The following is a 21396-nucleotide window of genomic DNA, read 5'->3' as shown; positions in this document are numbered from 1 at the left end:
TATAAACACAACCAGCTCATAAAGGAGCTATTTGTATGCGCACAATTAGATTAGCTTGCGCTTCAGTTTAGAGAGGGGTTGATTTCTCTGTGGTGCAACTTTTGGTGCATTTTGTGCAAGTCTGTCGGATATGAAACTATGGATAATTCACTTTGGGACATATGATTTGCATAATCATAGTTTTGTTTTATGAGGTTTGCCTGCTTTGACAACCTAAGAGTAAAGTAGTAAATGCATCAGTGCTTCACTAAAGGGACTTTTTGGACTTTGAACAGTTTCCTGCACCACCAGAGGGAGTGCTCACCTGTGAAATGATGACTGAACAACCAGCGCTGAGGGTCCAATGTATCAGAGGGTATCATGCCTCCAAGAGGAAGAGTACTGATCTTGGCATACGCCAGGTAAGGAGTGATCTAAGAGGTTTGATACATCTGATACCTCTGTTGTCAGATCAGGTTATGTGTCTGATGTCTCAGACAGAGCAGGCGTGAGCTTCGTTCACCAAACCACAATCGCATAACTGTGTTCCGCAAAGTTATAGGACAACACACTCTGATCAGTCATGAGTGGTTCCTGTGTTATTCTCGAAGTGAATTTAAAACATATTCATTTAATAAAAGTCAATTATAGTTAGGCCATTCTTTACCAGTCTTAAATAGTCATGGATATTTGAAAGGTTTGTTTCAGTGGCATGAGCATAATTGAGATCATATACAAATAATACAGAAATTATTTCTTTACCATGTTTAATATGGCGTATACACCTTACACATTACATGTTTTTCCCTTTTATAACTCTTTCATGTATAAATGCTCATATATATATATATATATATATATATAGGCTATATACATATAGTAACACTTTACAACACGGTTCAGTTAACATGAACTAAGAATGAACAATATTTATTAATAAATATTGTTACTATAAAACATAATTTATTCATCTTAGTTAATATTAATTTCAATAAAATCAAAGGTTATATTTGTTAACATTAGTTCATACATTGCGAACCTGAACAATGAACAACTGTATTTGTATTAACTAACATTAACCAAGATTAATAAATACAGTAACAAATATATTGCTCATTGTTAGTTCATGTTAGTTAATACATTTATTAACATTAACTAATGAACCTTATTGTAAAGTGTTACCATATATATATATATATATATATATATATATATATATATATATATATATATATATATATATGTGTGTGTGTGTGTATAATAATAATTACTAATTACTAAATAATATAAATTGAATAAATAATACATAGAAAAAAATACTTATCTCTATATATAGTAGTATTTGTTCTATATATTTTTAAATTATATATAGCCTATTATAAAATAAATAGGCCTATATATTTTATATACCTATTTGGAATGCTTTGTTCCTTATTTTTTTAAACAAACACATTTTAGACTGATATCTAACAATCTACGATATTATGAATAATATTTATTATTATACAAATAAAAATATATTATTCTTATTGGTGGTGGTGTATTATTATCTGATATGAAAGGAGCTCATTGAAACAGTTCTGGGTGAGTGAGTGAGTGAGTGAGCGAGCGAGCGAGCGAGTGAGTGAGTGTGTCACTCATATGTGTGTACAGTGAGTTGAGTAATGAGCGCGAGAGCGACTGTCTGTCTGAGCGCCTTCTGCTACCTCTACACTATTAGCTGGAATATGCAGACAGCGTCTCCAACAGCGGAGTCATGATCTGCTGTATTCCCCAGGACTCGTCTTCCGCTCGGAGCCGAACCGAAACAACGGTTTAAAACATCTGATATTTAACCAGCGGCTTTACTTCGGGGCATCGCATTGGTCGCTTAACGCAGACGCGGAGGATCTTGCGCAGTGGCGGCGGACACTTCGGGTGATGTCGGCTGGCCGTCACTCTTGACATCGGCCTCCGCTCGCAGACACACCGCGGAATGGGGTAGGAAAGCTCCCCGCACACGCACGCACACAAGCTCGGCGTATAATGCCGTGACAACGCGGCGCGTACTAAACGCCAAACCGTCAAACTGTCAGTTGTCTGCATGTATCGCGGCGCGTGTGTTGTGTATCGCTCCGGTGTGCTGAACTCGTAGCCAAAGCAGCAGCTGTAGGGGATCCTGGAGTTAGCCTCGCCTGCTAACTGCCTCTCTTCAGTGCAATGGATGCTAATGAGCTGACGATAGGCTCTGTGTAACGTAGGGCCCGTCTCCATGTGACCGTAAAAAGACACGAAAAGCCAGGAAGGACTTGTAGCTGCTGTTTAAGAGTGAGTTAGCGCGTTTTGACTGTCGTTTGAAGGACTGTGTTGAGGAAAACGAGCTAGGCTGTTACAATGTCGCGAGTGATTGGCAGAAAGAGGCAGGCACTTGAAGAATGTGACGGTGAATGTGGCCGCTGCTCACCATCACATTCATGAAGTCAATGGAAAAGCGGTTGTCTGTAGTAATACCGTCAGCTTCAGGCATGAGATTTAAAAAAATGTTTTTACCGAAGTGTGTTGCAAACTGTCAGGGCATGCATGCAGAACATTAGTTTCTCTTTGAATTTTGAATATTCTGTAAACGAGTGTTGTGCACACATACAGTGGCTCCACTTAAGCCACACTTAAATGTCTGTATGTCCTTGCATGGCATAGCAAAAATCAAAATATCAAACCAAGAGGCATTTACTGTAAACAAAGATAGCACAAGCACAGTGTGTAGGCAAAACATTACATAAATTATGTCTGGCAAGTTTTAAATGATAAAATACACTCCTCGGAATGAAGACATTTTTTTTGTGGACATGTTTTTGGTTTCACAGACAATGCTTAAGCCTAGTCCCAGAACTAAAATGCATGTTTGCGCTGTTTTAACTGAAAGACACTTGTACTGTCATATCTTAAATTATGTTATTGCCATTTTTTTGTCGCAAGTTGCACACCGTATTTTTTGTTTGTTTCTAAGGCATGCTTTTAAAAGCTACATTAATGTCCTGATTGAATGAACTAAGGCTTAATCCTGGCTTAATCTAAGCTCTGTCTGTGAAACCAGGCCGTGTTGTTTTAAACCGTTATTTATTACTTCTGTGGAACAGAAAAAGCGAATTGTTGAACAATGTACTGGTCATTCCTTACAATGAATGGGGATTGAAGCTTTTTAAGCTTCAAAAAGTCCATATGACTTGTGCATGATATTTCTAAGCGATACAACAGCTTTTTGTGAGGAACGGACTGAAATCTGACTCCAGTGAGCTGTTAACCGCTGCGATTGGGTCGTTGAGTCATTGAGCTGAAAGCAAGAACCACATTAGTGAGATTCTTGAACAAACCATTCAAACTGGTTTTGTGAACTGGATCTACAGAATCATTAAAAGGAATAATTCATTCATGAACTTTTATGAACGTGCCAAGGAGAGCCAGGGCAGATGTCTAGATTTTCAGTCAAATTAATAAAGATTTAAATTTCATTCTGTTTGTCACACAAACCTTTTGGATGATTTTAGAAGTAATAAAATATCGACCACTTTTATGGTACTTTATACTGCTTTTTTTGTCATTTTGGCTCTTGATAGGCCTAGTTTTAATTCATATTCATTAGCCTATATTGAAAAGAGAGACCAGCATATGTTTCATGGAGGAAAATGAAATCATACTGGTTTGTAAGGAATGTTAGAATTTTCAGTTTTTGTGTGAACTATCCTTTCACTGTGATGAACTACTACACCTTTGGTTACTCTGCTAGGACACCTGTGTGAACTTAAAGGGAACAGATTTTTTACATTCACTAAAAATTGCTTCAGGACCAGTAAGTAAAAGTAATTGCACATGTGTTCACGAGAGAGTTGGTTTGCGTGAGAGGCGTCTGTTCTCACCTAAGCTTGCGCTACGCCTACGCCATGCGTCCTACATCATACCTCGGGTCAGAGGTCACCCTTCTGCCAGAACTCGACTCTCTCGTGTGTACGGCCCTTTCCGGGAAGCCAGTGATTATAGCTTATAAAGCTTTAAATATGGGTATTTTTCTTACAAAAAGCTTTGTTTCACAAGGCATTTATTAACCCACTGGAGTCGTATGGATTATTTTTATGATGGATCGATGCGCTTCTTGAAGCTTCAAAAACTTCGGCTCTATTCAATGCTAGTACAAAGTTGAGAAGAGACAGAGTATTTAAAATTACACCAATTGTGTTCGGCTGAAAGAAGAAAGCCATATACACCTAGGTTTCCCCCTTCCATGTAAAGCGCTTTGAGTGCAGAGAAAAGCAATTTATAAATGTAATGAATTATTATTATTATTATTATTAGGATGGCTTGAGGGTGAGTAAATTATGGAATAATTTATATCTTTAGGTGAACAATTCATTTAAATTGATATTTTGTGTCTAATAGAAAAAAAAACAATGTTGTCCAAATGTTTTTTTGGGGTCACTGTACATAGTACTGTATATTATCAGATATTTTGGTACAAAATGACATTATTGATGTGTTCGGTGACCCTATAACAGCCTGATTTTCTTTCAGAGATGATGTAGTCATATTCATTCTGACCAAAAGACAAGCTTTTTTGGCTTTGGCATGACACTAACATTATTAAAAGAATAATTTAACCAAAAAGTAGTCAACCTTTGGAACAAATGGTTAGGGCTAGTTGAGTCCCTCCAAACATGGCACCTTAAAAATAGTCTATATGAATTGTCCAATATATTCCAACTCTTCTGAAGCCATGGCTGCGTCCAAAAACTTTGGCAGCTGACTTGTTGCCTTGCTGCCCTATCAGGCCGTGCATTAATGCTGCATATTTATACCTGAGAATATCAGGCAATGACTGCGCACAGTGGTTAAAGTGGGATTTGGTAGGTGGGGGAACCCTCAAATTTTGTGTATAGGTGCAACAGGGAAAAATGACTCACCGTGGGACAACATATTGATATCGTGGTATAGCAATACTTTTTGGGACAAGAGTGTCACTGTGGCACCACATATCACAATAGCCTTCTTATTTACTTGATATTTTAATGGTTTTATTTTGGTCTATCAACACTGATATGATGATGATATTATGTTAAAATTGCTGAAAACTGGGCCAAAAATTGAGCCCTGGCATTGTAGCCACATCAGCCCACATTACCCCCCCACCCCCCACAGCCATGTGCATTTAAATATGAGGTAGTTAGGGGGGTTCGGGGGCATCCCCAAGAAAATGTTGATTTCTCTGACCTACATGTGCAATTTAAGACTTTTGAAGGCCAAAAAAATTGATAATAAATAGCTTTAAAACCATATCAGTGTGCGTTTGATTATTTGTCAATAACTGGTCACTCATCTTAATCTTTCTTTTTCTCTCAGTCTCCTTATCCTGCCGTATTTCTTCCCCTCCTAAAGCTGAACTTTGACTGATAGTCTTTTCATTTTCGTCTGTGTCAGTGAAGAAAGTAACCGTAGGCTCAACTGATGAGTTTTATGAATCATTTTCTTAGATAAGTTAATTTACTCAAGGCTACCAGGTCAGTATTGCCAATAGGAACCTTCTACAAGCTTTGGAATTTGAAAAGTAATTTTAAATAATACAAATTATAGGCTATGTTTAAGGCAGTTAGTGGAATTGGCAGACGTTCCCTCTGTGGAAACGTGTCAAAGCATTCACAGGTATAAATATGCAGCATTAATGCACGGTGATTTTGAACGAATATATTTAATGTCGATAATGGTTACATAATGTTAAAACTAATCCTGCTATTGATATCTTTGTTAGACTGCCGACCCTATAGAACAGTGGCAAGGGAAAGCAATGTTCGGCGAAATATCGAACATTAAACTAACTGTACCGCGCTCAACCACCGTGAGTGCATTTCACGCATTTATAATCACTCGCGTTGACGCGTTCAGCGGGGAGGAAGGGAAGTTGGTCGGCCAGTCGGTCCATCTCGGGACCAGCGAGATTCGTTGAGATTAATGAATCTATTTATTTAATAATTTATCTGAGGTGCCGGAACGCAGTTCCGGCCCACTTTAATCCCTGACTACACACAAAGTTACCTGACAAAACTGATTTCAGACAGACTTCTGAGACAGCGTAACGGTTTAAAATGATCTACAGCAAAATAGAGAGAGCATTGGTGAAAACTAAGCGAATGTTTAATTACCACAATAGTAATTTCTCGCTAGAAATGACATCAAAATGCTACTCAAAAATGTGCATTAACAGATCAACTGTCACAGATGGAAAGCACAGGATTGTGGGATATCAAAGGCAGTGAAGTATACATCTATGCTGCCTTCAAATATCGATCAGATGAAGGTATCTCAGGAGACAGGAAGTGAAACTAACATTGGATTCGGACAGGCCTTGATGCCTTCCTACCTTGGAGTGCGCTCTCCAAAGGCAGCCTATTTGTCGGGGATTCCAATCCTGCTCCTGGAGGGCCACTGTCCTGTAGAGTTTAACCCCAATTAAACCAGCTAATCAAGGTCTTACGACGTTTAATAGAAACTCCCAAGCAGGTGTTTTGAGGCAAGTTGGAGATAATGTTAACTCTGGAGGACAGTGACCCTCCAGGACCAAGTTTGGAAATCTCTGCTGTGTGATAACATATAATTAAAATAAGGCACAGCAAGACCCTCATTTACTTTTGTTGTATGGAAGAGTTGCTGGGATTTTTTTTCTGTGTTCTATGGAAGGAATACAGGATTGGAACAGCATGAGTTGGTTTTTGGGTTGAAACATTCTTTTAAAATCAGCATTTCTCAGTGGACTGTGGGATTTGATTACATCTATTGGGAATTGATTGGATTGTGAAAGTAGGGGCTTGATGACGTCACATGAACAAGGTTGGCTAGTTATTTCAGAGGTGGCGCAAAATGATTTTTTCTTAGTGCACATATATTACAATCGATATCAAATAGGGTGATATTTAACACTTCTCATTCTTTATATTTGGATAGAAATTTCAATCCCATTCAAACCCTTCACATGCTCCCCTAATTCTCTTTTCCTGTCAGATCTCCAGGGCCTCGTGACGCAAGCTGATTAAGTTAGTGCTGTGTGTGATAGAAGGAGAGATAGTGATACTATGAGCTGACCCCAGATCAGACAGAGCTGATAATGTTGCGTTTTCTCCTGATAGTTTTGGCACAGTGGTCTGTTTAAATTAAACACGTCTTTTCCTAAATTTTCCTCCGTCATAAGAACCCGACAGACCGTCAGTAGTAGTCAGCAGTGTGAGCGGAGAGAGAGAATGTGTGAAGTGTATTCTGGCAGTGTTTGGCTGTTCTTTAGCCCACTGGCCACACAGGCCATTAGCTAGTGCTGTGAGCGTGATATCCTACCACGCTATTTTTAGAAGCTCACAGAGTTTGCAACTTGATCTGAATTGTCTTTGAGGCCCAAGGCTCACAGTGTGCTCTGCCCCACATTGGCTCAACACCTTGTAGACTTCAGCGAGTGTTTTAGAGAGAACCGACCAAGGGATCTGCCTTTAAAGGGATCTAGATTATCTGTATTGTGTTATGGCTCCAGTTGTGACATCACAGAGATGAGGGAGATTTGACGTAGTTCTCAACTTGAGGTGATGGTGCTTCAGTTGTGGATGGTGAATGTAACGGGTTTGTGTTTGGAAAATTCGCCTACCCATGTCTGACTCTTTGGAGGGACGGTACTGTACAGGCATAATAGTGAATATTAAGTGTTTACCCAGTTCAACTTTGCTTTGTGGCTTGCCTCATTTACAAATAATTGTACTGAAGTGAGGTTATGTAATCATTTAAGGTTCTCCTGCAACATTTCTGGTGAATTCACAAGTTTGTATGCAAATTGCAAACAAATTTGTTCTTACTATAAGGTGTCAAATCTGGATCATTTTAAAGACGGAGTTAAAACTGTAGCCACAGTTAGTTAATTAGCATAATATTCATTAGCATAAACCATCTCCATATAGGGGTTTTCTGCACAAGCTCTCATGTACAGCCCTTCAACACTCTCTGCATACAGGTTTCTTGAACACTCCCTTCATCTGTCATTGGTTGAACAAGCAGATAGTTCACCCAAACCCACACAACTGGTGCAGTTAGTCAATGTTGCTGTGTTGGACTGGTTGGGATTCTTAAATAAACAGAGAAATGCTTTAATAGCACCACAGAGTCACAATGTTTACACATTTTCAAGGGGAATCGACCTGGAAATACCACACTTATAGTTTTCTCTACGCATTCAACTGGATACTGGGATAAATGGTTTTAACATTTTTAAAAACAGTTCCCTAAAAACATGGTCTGATTGAAACTAAATTTAGAAGTGTTCAAGCAGTGGTTTGTGTTACAGAAAAACCTTTCTTCCTGGAGCAATTGTGAGGAACTGAGTGCGGTTACAGTGACCTGAGCTGACCTGAGTTCAAACCTACAATTCACTTCTCCTTCTGTGGAAACAGTAGAGGATAAACAACTGCTTTAAAGAACTTGACTAGACGTCACATTGTGAGGTCACATATTTGCCAGGAGGAGCATTTATCTCATAATGCACTTGGATTCTTGAGATTCTTTTGGAGATTTTTTTGAGAGAGTCAGAGATGATGAATGGGGAAATTATGTGTGTGTGTGTGGGGGGGGGGGGGGGGTGGGGGGGGGATGCAGGAAGTGAGATCATTGAATGACATGAGCTGGATTCGACAGCTAGATAGGGGCAAAGACTGGGGAGATTGATGATAAATCTCATCAGCTATATGACATGATTGTAAATGTCTGGTTGGCATAGATACCATTTCAGAAAGGTCAGTATTTTTGTAAAATATTGAATAATTTAATTTTAAATGTTATAATTGGACCTCATTGTTGCATACATTGTAAAATGCCTTTTTGTTTAAATTATATGTGTGTATATATATACATACATATATTGCTGTCAATAGATTAAAAAATTAATCACGATTAAAAACACTTACGTTTTTAAATTTTATAATGTAATAATTTCCCAGTTAATCTCCAAATTAATGTAGAAACAACATAAAGACAGTATATTTTAAATATGCCTACTTTTTTAATGGCATCTTTTTATGAATGAAGGCCAGTATCACTAATACTAATACAGCTAATGATGTCTCGATGAAATAGATTTTTTTTCAATTTAAAACATTAATTCTAGCCATTCAACATTGTAATTAAAAAATATTTATTTATTAAGCTTAAAATAATAACAACTTTTAATTTAAGTAAACTTAAAACAATCCTCACATAAACCCATAATTAATGTCATATTCTTTCTTTTCTAACGTTCTTTAAAGGTGCAATATGAAATATTTCTGAGGATCTATTGACGGAAATGCAATATAAGATGATCCATAACTATGTTTTCAGTGGTGTATAAAGACCTTGCATAATGAACCGCTATGTTTTTATTACCTTAGAATGAGACATTTATATCTCCAGAACCGCGGGCGCCCCCTTCTATGGAGGTCGACATATTGTGTCGTCATGTTGCTACCGTAGCCGACAGCGAACACACAGCGCGTTTCGTCACTACCTTGAAAAAGAAGTTTTCAGTGGTGTATAAAGACCTTACTTAATGAACCGTTATATTTGTATAACCTTAGAATGAGCAGTTTCTGTCTACATACACCGCGGATCCCCTTACATTGAAATGCGCCAACATGTTTCTACAGTAGCCCTAAACGGACAAACGCGTTTCGTTACTATGTTGCTCTTCGTGCAATGAAGCAAGCTTAGTTCAGCGAATAAAACACTGACACAATGATGAACAAGTAACAATAATATTCGCAATAGCATATAGTTTTACTGAATAATTAAGTAAAGATAATTTCTTAATTTATCCTTGTAAAGAAACCTCATTGCTGAACTGGCTACTCTCTGCTATTTTCCCGTCGGCCACCGTAACTTTTGTTGGTTGCAATTCGTAACCTCACCACTAGATGCCGCTAAAAATCACACACTGCACCTTTAATCAAGAGCAATGAGTAATTTTCTCTGTTACCTTTGTTTTTCGATAAACATTAATGACAGACAGCATTAGTGGCTGCTGTCACTTTAAGACCTGCCGCTGCTGCACATGGATCTCACACGCAACTCATATAGTTGTATCATGTATATTTATATATGTGTGGTGGTGTGTAGCCTATATATATACTTTTTATGTATACAATTCATTTGTATGATTTCTATATAAAAAATTAAAATTTATATAATTTATAGAAAATATATTACAAAAAATGGTCAAAGATGACTTGGTATAGTCTAGTCTTCATGGTTTCACTCCTCAGGAAGTTAGCACCTCAGTTACTCAAGGCGACATGAAATGGAAGTTGTGATAGTCTTTTCTTCCGTATTGTGATGTATATCCGAGTGAAATGGCTTCTCAAACAAGAAAAAATGTAGGGCGGGACTTGATTTTGTCCATCAGGAATTGATTGGATCATTGGGTTGTTGTGGTTTGCTATTACTGTAATAATGGTATTTTTTAACAAATACTGCAATATTCCATAAATAAAACAAGAATTGTCATTTTGGATTTCATGGTGACTTTAAGTCATAGAGTTGCAATGACATGAGGATGAATAAACAATGACAGAATTGTCATTTTACGGTGAACTGTTTCTAAAAGCATACATACCTGATAAACCTTTTTGACATGAAGTGGTATTATTATTTTTTTAAGTTACTCTTCTCTGAATAGAGCTGCACAAAGATCGCGATCTCGATTCAAACACCCACGCGATCTCATTCCTAAATGACGACGATTCTTCTGTCTATTAAACCTTTGACAATTACGATCACAGTGAAGATTCAGGTCTGTGTTTTTGTGCTGCCGCTGACCCAGAGAAAGCGGTTATCATGTAGTATGAAACGGCTTCACAAACAGTCTTTTTAAACACACAGTATCATTATTTCTGTTACAAATATTTAAATGATCACAGAAGTACTGGGATAAAAGCTTATAGCTTGGACATAAACATTGATAGAGCACATCCTTTTGAAAGTAACTTGGCACTTCAAATAACAATTGTATCAATTATATCGTTACACCACTTGGTGGCGACAAGTGACTTAAAAAATGTTTGTCATTGAATCATTCATTCGAGAGACAGCTGATTAAAAAACGCTGAATCATCCAGTAATGAAAAAAGTGAAGTCTTTATGAGTGTCATTGAATCATTCATTGATATATATATATTTTTAAATCATTCAAATGAATTAAACGGCAATTAATTCAAGACTGCAGCAATTAACATTTTGTCAGAAGCTCTAGTAAATGATGTGTTATTTTGTTTAGTTGTCTGTTCAGAATCGTGGGAGAATTGTGATCTTTATTTTGAAACACCAACGACAACAAAAAAATCTTGAATCTCAATTTATCCAGAATCGTGCGGCTCTGGCGCTGACTTAATCTGGCACATTGCATCTTGCTCTTTCTCCACCATCATGAGCTTGCGTTGATGTAATATTTAGAAGTTTAAAAATACATATAACAAATAAATTCATAGCAAATAGATAATATAGCAGCTGGAGTAGCTCTGAGGCATGTTAAAAATACAAACGGTCTCCGTCAAGTTTTGTCGTTTCGATGTCTGCACGCATCCGGTTTAGACGTGGTGTAAGGTTGCTGACCCATGCCCTATTCTAATGCCTCTTCATTTCTTCTGCTTCTTCACACTGGCCTCTGCAAACTTTTTACTGCCTAACTTATGGCCTGTCATCTGACATCATGTGATGCCACACTTCAATCACCTTTGCTAAGGGACAGCGTTCGTCCCTGTGCTACCATCTGCTTTCATGTAGTTTAAAAATTAGTGCATCCTCTCAGGCACAGAGACAGGCCTCCAGGGAATGCATATTCACAATAGACGTGTGTGTTTTTTTTTTTAGCACATCATCTGATCATTCCTATCACAGATCATTCCTGCGGTGCATGGCTTTCGGTGTGCTTGTGTGCCGTAACACACATGGTATGTCATATAATCCCTGAATGCACCAACATAGTATCACCTCGTCATAAAAACAACAAGAGTTTGGCGATGGGTTTTGCAAGGAAATGACATCCTTCATCTTATCTCAAGTCAGGGAAGGTTACGCAGAGGAAGGTGAATTGTGTCATCAAGTGTAGATCTGTGCTTTGGGTCTATTAAAGGCTGTTTGTAGTGTGTTGGAAGGACAATAAGATCCAGCGTTCGGAACAAAGTGTTTCTTATCTAGTCAGGTGATCTGAGAGCTTCCAGATGAGTTACAAGTCGTGGTGCTAAGGCCAGCTATGAAAGAATAATGTGATATCGAGAAGCTTTCAGCAGCCAGCTGTGAGACTCAGAACACTTCATGCTCAACACAACAAGCCTATTTTTCCCTTAGTACAAACTGAATCAAGCTAGAACTTTGCCCTTCATTTAAGGTGGAATGGAAATTATTCTGTGTGTGTGTACAAGATTCCTGTTGAGTTTGTTCCTCCAGCGCTGTAATTGGCTGGATGGCAGAGTGTGTATACACTGACTTAATTTAAAGCTTAAATATTTAGCTTTACATGCCAGTGATCAAGTGAATTTTCTCTCATAAGAGAGAATTTACTGTATTGTTTCCCCTGTAATGATGATTTTATGTCGTTTATTTAGATTTGCAAAGACTTGGGAATGTGCAATGGTTAAAAGTCTTGGTGTGTACCACACAAGAATGGGTTAGTGCTAACAAAACATGGTAAAACATTAATCAGGCTTCAATCGACAAGTTATGTAATTATGTGAAAACAGCTTGCGATTCACAAAATTAAAAAAAGTAATGAATGACATGATGCTAATCTTTTTTGTCAGGATCTATTGATTTATTTAAAAATGCATTACATTTTTTTATTTAAACATACAATGACTTGAATACCCCTCTTCTGTGATAGTAAGAAATGTAAGGGTTATAAAACTGTCCTAGTATCTTAACAAATAAAATAAGCCCCGTTAAAAAATTATTGGAAACGAAACCGTTAGCAGTTTGGGATAATCTTATTATTACTATTTTTACTATTTAAAAAAAAAGTGAAGCGGTTGTATTAGAATATTATAAATATTTGAAAAACAATTTCATGTGGTACAAGCCAAGTGCAGAAACATGCAGGAAAAATACTTCATAAAACTTCATGATATTTCTTAATTAATAATTAATGATATTTGTAAAAAAAAAAAATATATATATATATATATATATATATATATCTTGGGGAAATAATTAAGTTTAAACTTTTGTTAAAAATGTTACAACATTTTTTAAAAACCATATGAAACCAACATGAACATTTATGATTGAGTCATTGAATCATTCATTCGAAGAGATTTAAAAAAAAAAATCAAATGAGTTAAACATTTTTTTAAATATAGCAGCAATCAACATTTTGTCAGAACCTCTAGTAAATTACATGCTATTTTGTTTAATTGTCTGTCCAGAATCAGAATCATTCTCCTACTTGTTACTGACAGATTACTGTTGCAGCATTGCATATGTTTTTGTGATTAAACAAAAAAAGTGTTAAGGAATACCTAGAAACCAGAATATCGTAGTAAGTTGGCGGTGGGTTCTTTTGACCCCCTGGAAGATCCTGGCACTGTGGCAGCAACAACACAGGCAAACACCATTCGCATTCTCTTCAGAAATACAACTCTAGCATGTCTCACTTTCCTGCATATCTCTCTCTCTCTCTCTCTCTCTCTCTCTCTCTCTCTCTCTCTCTCTCTCTCTCTCTCTCTCTCTCTCTCTCTCTCTCTCTCTCTCTCTCTCTCTCTCTCTCTCTCTCTCTCTCTCTCTCTCTCTCTCTCTCTCTCTCTCTCTCTCTCTCTCTCTCTCATGCTCAACGCTGGTCCACATGAGTACTTCTCCATCTCACTCTCACCATCTTCTGTCTGTTTGGCTGCAGTTTGCTCTTTTTCCTTGCTCTTTGTTGGCTGATGGCCCAGAGTGTGTTAGAAAAGATACAACCCTTGACCCCCATGCAAAGTGAGCCGAGCTCTTCCCTGTCTTTACAGAGAGAGAATGAGACTGCAGAGCTCACAGAGGGACTGCCGACACACACACACACACACACACACACACACACACACACACACACACACACACACACACACACGCACACACACACACACTGCTGTTCTGTGGCTATGATAATCTGTTTACGCTGTACTGCTGCCCGCCCTCTCTCTCACTCTCTGTTTTTCTGTTCTCTTCAGGGTCACATGATATGTGCCTCCAAGAAACTCTGTTCCATGATGTGACGATTCTGTATTTTGAATGCATACATGTTTACCTCATACCCCTTGTAGTCATTTTTGCAGATAGATCTGGGTGAGAAAAAACTATCCTTACCAGGCTGACACAGCAACACTGGCTCAACCAATGGTGTGCGTTTGGGGCAGGAATTGTTGTTCTGTCAAATAGCAGACAAGAGGGAGTATTCAGTGCACCTAAAAACATAGTCATTTTTTTGTGCAATTCTATTTGGTTGCATTAGTGAAAGAGAATGACACACTTTAAAATCACACTTTGCACAGCTTGAAAATAATCAAGGAATGTTTTCTAAAGGAACACAAGGACTAATTATATTTTAATTTATAGGCAGTAAAACAGTATTAGATATTATGGATTTTAGTAATACAATTTAGTATACATAATATTATTTTCAGGAATTTCTGTGAACATTTTTGAGCGATGACGCAAACAAACAGTTTTAGAATCAGATTTTCAGAATCTGAACGGATTGCAAATACTTCTATTGAAATACTTGGATTATGTAAACTTTAGGAATCTTAATGGACAAAATAAAATTGCATTGATGTCATTTTGATATGTACGATGTTCCCTAATTTTATATTATTAGCAAAGACTTTGCAAATATTTTCACCCAGCCCTGTTTGCAGACTATCATGTGTACTAGCATGATGTACACAAATCTCTTTCCTGACTTAATGCACACATACACAGAAATTATATTTATTTAATGGACACAGTTTGCACGCTCATGGAAAATCTGAAATATCAGGGTATTTTAAAATGTTTTGCAGGCATGGACAATCATAGAAATTAAAGGTCATGAAAAAGCCATGTAACTTTCTGTGGAATACATATTCCTAATAATAATTTGGCCAGGCAAGCAAATTTACAAATCCCTCTGATTGATTCATTAGAATAAATTAATCAGAATTTGATTTATAAAAAAAAAACCTTATCCAATAATTACAAATTTTCACACAAATAAGATATTTTCATGGCCAATTCTAATTAAACATTTTTTAAAATCAAATTGGTCTTTGTAACTGCAAAGTAACAAAGCACAATCCACTTTAAAGGAGATGTTCTCTATATCAGTAAGCACTGTTTGTTTCGGATCTCCCTGAAATGCTTTGATTGTAGTATTGAGATTTCTTCCAGTACACGTCACAATATTCCTCATTTAAATAATTCCCGCCCAAGCCATATGCCAAAAAAGAAAGGGGGCGAGGCCTGATTCAGTTACTTTGGTAGTGTTTTATAATTTGGTTATGAGGTTATTGTAAGGGTAGAGCTGCACGATTCTGGATAAATTGAGAATCATGATTATATATATATATATATATATATATATATATATATATATATATATATATATATATATATATATATATATATTGGTTCAAATGCAGATTTTCTGAACAAAATAACACGTCGTTTACTAGAGGTTATGAATTTTTTTTATCGCTGCAGTCCATTTAAAATGTTTAATTTGAATTAATTTAAAAAAAATCTGTTTGAATGATAGATTCAATGACTCACTCATAAATACTTCTCTTCCATTATTGTATGAATCAGCATTTCTGAATGAATCTCTTGAATGAATGATTTTTTTCGGAGACGATGTAATTGATACAAACATTATTTAAAGCACCAAGTTGATTTGCTCTATTTTGATCGACATCGGTTTTTATATCTGAACTAAACTTTTATCCCAGTACTTCTGTGATCATTTGAATATTTGTTACACAAAAATAATGATACTGTGTGTGGTTAAAAAAACTGTTTGTGAAGCCGTTTCATTCCTAGATAGTCTAACGGTTCTCTCTGGGTCAGCGGCAAAACACAGATTTGAATGTTCCGCTGTGATTTTGTCAAAGGTTTAATAGACATGGACGAATCGAATCATTTCAGGAATGAGATTGTGTGGGTGTGACATTTCCGAAACATGCTGTAAGCGGTTGACCAATCACAACACACTGGTCTAGTTGACCAATCAGAGTAAATAGGGGCTACATGTTTCTAGCTATTAGGCTTGCTGCGATAATCGGTGTTGCCGGTGTTAAGGGTATTCAGCCGCAACACCGGTTATATCACTTGCCCACCGTGGCACTGCCCCCCACCGTCGTTTAGATTTTTAATAGTAATAAAAATAATTTAGTTCAGTTAGAGAACAGACACTACACTGAAAAACTGAACGTGTCTTCTCAATTCAGCTTGAGCCGAATGAGTCGCAACACAGATCAGCAGCAGGAGTCAGATTTAACTTTACTTCACCCATTTCACCTCACTCTTGACTGACAAGACGACGGCGGAAGATTTGATTTCCAAGCGAAATGTAAAAGCACCTGTTTAAGTGAGTTTGTCATTGTACTGTGTTGTTGTTGTGTATGAACCCACCATTCAAGCAATTGCCTCTCCCGAATTGGCGCTAATTTGAAAACAACCGCTAGATACGCATGGCCGCATGGGCATTCACAACAGTGCTTGTTCAGTGGTACGGAGCAGACGTTAAGCTTCCATAGGAATGAACGGCAAACGCTCACTCTGCTCCACCCATTATGAATGCCTGTGCGCATTTTACTTTCCCTTTTAAATTAGTGATTTAAATGCGAGGTGCAAAAGAGGGACTGGTATTACCGGTGTTGTCACACATCGATGAAACGGTGGGAAAATTTCCTCACCATCACATCCCTACTAGCTATACTTGTGCACAAAATGGGAATATTGCATAAAATATTTGGGAATAAAGCAGCTTTTCTATCCAGTGAGTTGAAATGAAACCATCGTCACTTATATATAAACTGGTGCTAAATATCACTAAGAACAGTAGGAGTAGCCACTGTATATAATAATTTTCGTATATAATATATTACTTGCATCTCAGAGCACTCAGACGATACACAATTTTGGAGGAAGATGCCTGCTGTTTGGGATTTAAGACAGTTCAGTAAGGTAATTAAACTGAACCACTTTGACGAACAAACTTAGGTTTTTTCTTAGGCTTAGGCTTTTCAGGATGACCAAAACATTTCAGATGGTATGCAAAAAGATTGCTCCGTTGATTACTCCAGTCACGCCATTCCATCGCGCAGTCACATGATTTGTTTGATGCGCATCTAGGAATATATTCAGTAAATGTGTTTATATTTTAGTTTATGCGTATGCTTTCTTATGGGATAAATATATTATCCCACTCAAATGAGCGCATACTTTTTTTTGAATTTTCATTTCATTTCAAGTTAATTTTCAGAATTTATGCACATCTTGGCATTTCCATCCAGCAGTTTGTGGAAGAAAACGTATTCTTGTAGACTCCAAAAACAAAATCAAGACATTATAAAAGGGTATAATATATCCTCTTTATCCTTTTGTATTCCATTCCAGGTTTTGGGATGAGTTTTTTGAGGCTCTATCTGTAGTGAGGGTGTTTATATTGGCTCCTTTGCCTTTGATTGCTCCACTCCTCCTTCCTTGTTTCCCTTCTTCAGAGCGCTGCAGTCTGTCCTCCCTTCCTCTTAAATAAACAGTATTCTTTCACTTTGTTGTGGCATTGTTTCTTGGCGCAGGCACACGGGCAGTGTTTTCTAACAAGCCCGGCTGCGAGATGATTTCCCCCTGACTGCGTCCGTTCTCGGTCGCTCTGTTTGTTGTTGTGTCATCATCCAGTCCGCTTTAGGCCTCGCGTTCTTCACTCTTCTCTCACGCTGCTTTCATTTGCAGAGACCCATGTTATGTGTAGGTGCCACAGCAACCTTCCTAAACCCCCAACAGGCTGATTTTTTTCACCTGTGCAAGTCCCACAATGCACTGCACATGTCGCCTACAGTGCACCAAAGAACACACTTATTCAGGCATGCGTATTATTCTCTAAAGTTTTTGTTTTGTTTTGAAAATGCCAATCATATTTATTACAACATGATTATGATTAGTTTGCCTTTGCAAATATCCTGGCATGAGGTGCTTGTATCCAGCTGGTTCTGTGAAACTAGAAGAGAAGCTTTCGGTAATTATAGATAATTGCCAAATTGTCTTTTGAGAAAAGTAATCACCTGACATCGAAAAAGGAGTTTGAGAGTGATTATAATTTGTCATGAGTTGTTGTTGATTATGTTATTTATCAAAGTTGTTCAGCGGGATGTCTCGGATGTTCAGTACACAATTGGGAGATAAAACAAGTCTCCACTAAGCCCAGAAACATTCTCTACATGTACGCGAATGCAGATGTGATTGGTCAATGCATTGCAAGTATTATTTTCTGGTTTTCTTCCCTGTGTTGACATATTTATTTTAGATGTAGGACGTTTAATTATAGCTACTATCTATCTTACTTCCTATTACTTAACTGTGACTGGGTGGACCATGTTGCTGAACTGGTCTACTGACACAGTCATATATATATATCCATCCAGCCTTTATCATGACCACAATGATTGGAAAAGTCATGGGAGTTCATTGGTCAAAAAACGATCTGTTTCATCAAAGTCACTCTGACCAAGATCATGCAGATTCGATTTCTCGGATGGCTTTCTGTGACGCATCAGTGAGGCTTCGGACAGTGAAATATTCAGAAGAAAATTAGATCAGTGTGAATGAGCAAGTTCTTGACGCATACAGCCTGCAGTTGGCGTCCCAAAGTCTCAGCGCTCCCAAACTGCACTCAGCCTGTCCTGGAGGATGTGAGTAAAGGGTCTCGGCCCGGTTCATTTCTGATTTCTGATAAAGTCACACATGCTCTCACCTGCAGCCTGTCATTGTGCCTGTTGCACGAATGACAGTTGCATTCTCGTAACCTTTTGTTCTACTCAAGACTGCACTGCACTCACTCCCACGACAACAGGCAACTGAAAAACAGACGGCCTGTTGCAACAGAAGAACAATAGACTTACTGAAGACCGAAGACTCGCAGCTGGACAGAGAGAGACTGAGAGAAAATAACTAGATAGACACTCTTGACGGGGGGTTGTTTCTAGGTAAACCCTTTATTGTGATGAAAACAGGATTTAACAATCTGACCCATTTTCTTTCTTTTTTTACTAAAAGCCAGACTGGGAGTGTTCATCTCCATTATTTTCCATATTTACTTATCTCCTAGTTATGCAACATTAATTTGAAAGCCTACGTGCACAAGATCAGTTTACTAGATCAGTTACGTTCAAACATGATTCAGCAGGAAAGAATTCAGTGACATACTGACCTCTTAATACCTCTTTACCTAAGCACCTAGATTTCCCATCACCCATTGCCAAAGGTACTACACTTCTATATACAAAACTTTCCAACTCAATGCTAGGGTGTTGCTATACGTTGTTTTCTGTGGTTTTTAATATGTTCTGATAGGTTGCTAGGTGGTTGCTTATACTAAAATGAAAACGGTCTATTTAAAAACATTGTTTTTAACGGAAACAAAATAAGCAATGCAAAGTAAATAAAAAACTGAAAGTGCGTAAAACTGAAATTATGCAATAAAAATCAATAATTATTGCATCTTTCACATTTGATCCGTGTCTTCATGGGATTGCAGATGACATTGCCGTGTTAATCCAGTAATTCTGCTGAAAATGCACCCAATCCAGTGAGCTGCCCCCGTTTTGTGGCTGATAGGCCAAGCAAGGCTTTGTCCTGCCTCCAATAACACAGTCTTTCTGGAATGTATGAATGGTGTCATGCAATATCCGACCAAATTATAGCCACATTGGACCCTAAAGCATTTGCAATGGCTGTTTTGTTGGGGTTTAGGATTTTACATGACAATGAATAATGAATTAGTAGAGTGTAGAGTAAAAAAGTTACACACAGCACCTTTAACATTATTCTGGAAATTAACATTATTCTGTCGATTCCTTATCTAGAATTACATTTTAACACTTTGCTAGCATAATTTAACCCATTGCAGCCGCGTAGTTGCATATTGCTAGCATGCATGAGCATGTTTTGCTAGCATGTTTTACCAAATTTGCAAGCATATTCACTGCAGCGTCCAAAACATTTAATCATTCTTACAGTAAATTTGCTATTGAAATAAAAACAAATTTGAAAAAGCTAAACTAACCTTGGGCCCATCTTTAAAGGGCTAGTTCACCCAAAAATGAAAATGATCTCATCATTTACTCACCCTGAAGTTGTTCCAAACCTGTATGAATTTCTTTCTTCTGCTAAACACAAAAGAAGATATTTTGAAGAATGTCGGTAACCAAACAGTTGATGGGCCCCCCTGACTTTAATAAATGAAGACAGTATTTCCATTTTTTGGGTGAACTATCCCTTTAAGTCTCTGATATTTTGGTTCCTAGATATGCTACACCCATTTCTTTGTCACTTTGTCAAAAACATTACAATCACTTCGAAACGGTTGCTTTTTTCCCATTCAGTTATGATTAATGGCTTCAAAAAGGACACAAAAAAAACCATCATAAAAGTATCAAGCAAGTCTATTCTGAAGTCGTAAGACTAGCCAAATTTTGTTTGTCGGCTGTGTGTTCGTTCCTTGCCGTTCCTGTCATGTTCATTAGATTAGTATCCTAAATATCCTTGAACGCATCATTCTTTGTGTCAAATCAATATGAAATGATAAAAAAAAAAACCTGTCCAATCACCTCTTCTCAACAAGCGTACGGTGTGAGGTGCAATTCATGTCTGTAGCAGAAACAAGTCATGTGCTGAAGTTTATACTACTTCAAAATTGTAATAAACCTCAACCATAAGTATGAGCAATTGTAATGCTTGGCCCAGCAAGCCCTACCAACAAGTCCTTTATGTATCATTTATAGAGCTGTCAAACATAATTGATGCTCAGTCAAATGTCAAATGCGATCCTACAGGCAGCATGAATAATGGGTTTGAACATGGTTTTAAACATGTTTAATGGCTCCCTCTTCACACACTTCATTAGGGAATGAGCGGAACACATACCGAGACAGAAATAGAGAGCGACGGGGAGGGGGAAGTGTTCAGACTGTGTGAAGTAGTCCTCGCTGCAGAGGAAGGGAAGAAATTAAGAAAAGTGAGAAAGTGTGTTAGTCACCGTTTGTGTGTGTGAGAGAGAGAGTGGCCGTATTAGTCAGAGTCGGGATGAAAGCACGTTTGACTCAGGTGGTTTCAGCTGACGCGTGGGAAATTGGGTTTTGGCTCGGCAAGTTTCGTGTTCAAACAAGACACGATCCT

The 21396-nt window shown here is 37.6% G+C and overlaps 2 protein-coding genes across 4 annotated transcripts in view; both read left to right on the top strand.

Moving 5' to 3' along the window:
• Positions 1–21396, top strand: part of LOC143757334 (uncharacterized) — a 252183-nt gene that overhangs the window by 192116 nt on the left and 38671 nt on the right. The gene's annotated exons all lie outside the window — the stretch shown is intronic.
• Positions 1629–21396, top strand: part of bcl9l (bcl9 like) — a 56885-nt gene continuing 37117 nt past the window's right edge. For all 3 annotated transcript variants that reach the window (XM_077248356.1, XM_077248355.1, XM_077248357.1), the window contains exon 1: positions 1629–1959. The gene's annotated coding sequence lies outside the window, so the exon portion shown is untranslated. The remainder of the gene's footprint in view (positions 1960–21396) is intronic.

The sequence above is a fragment of the Siphateles boraxobius genome, unplaced genomic scaffold, assembly GCF_051911475.1.
Source record: "Siphateles boraxobius isolate OS27281-9 unplaced genomic scaffold, OSU_SipBor_1 30, whole genome shotgun sequence".
NCBI classification, from domain to species: domain Eukaryota; kingdom Metazoa; phylum Chordata; class Actinopteri; order Cypriniformes; family Leuciscidae; genus Siphateles; species Siphateles boraxobius.
Note: the sequence above shows the minus strand (reverse complement) of the source record. Positions and strands in the feature narration are given on the sequence as shown.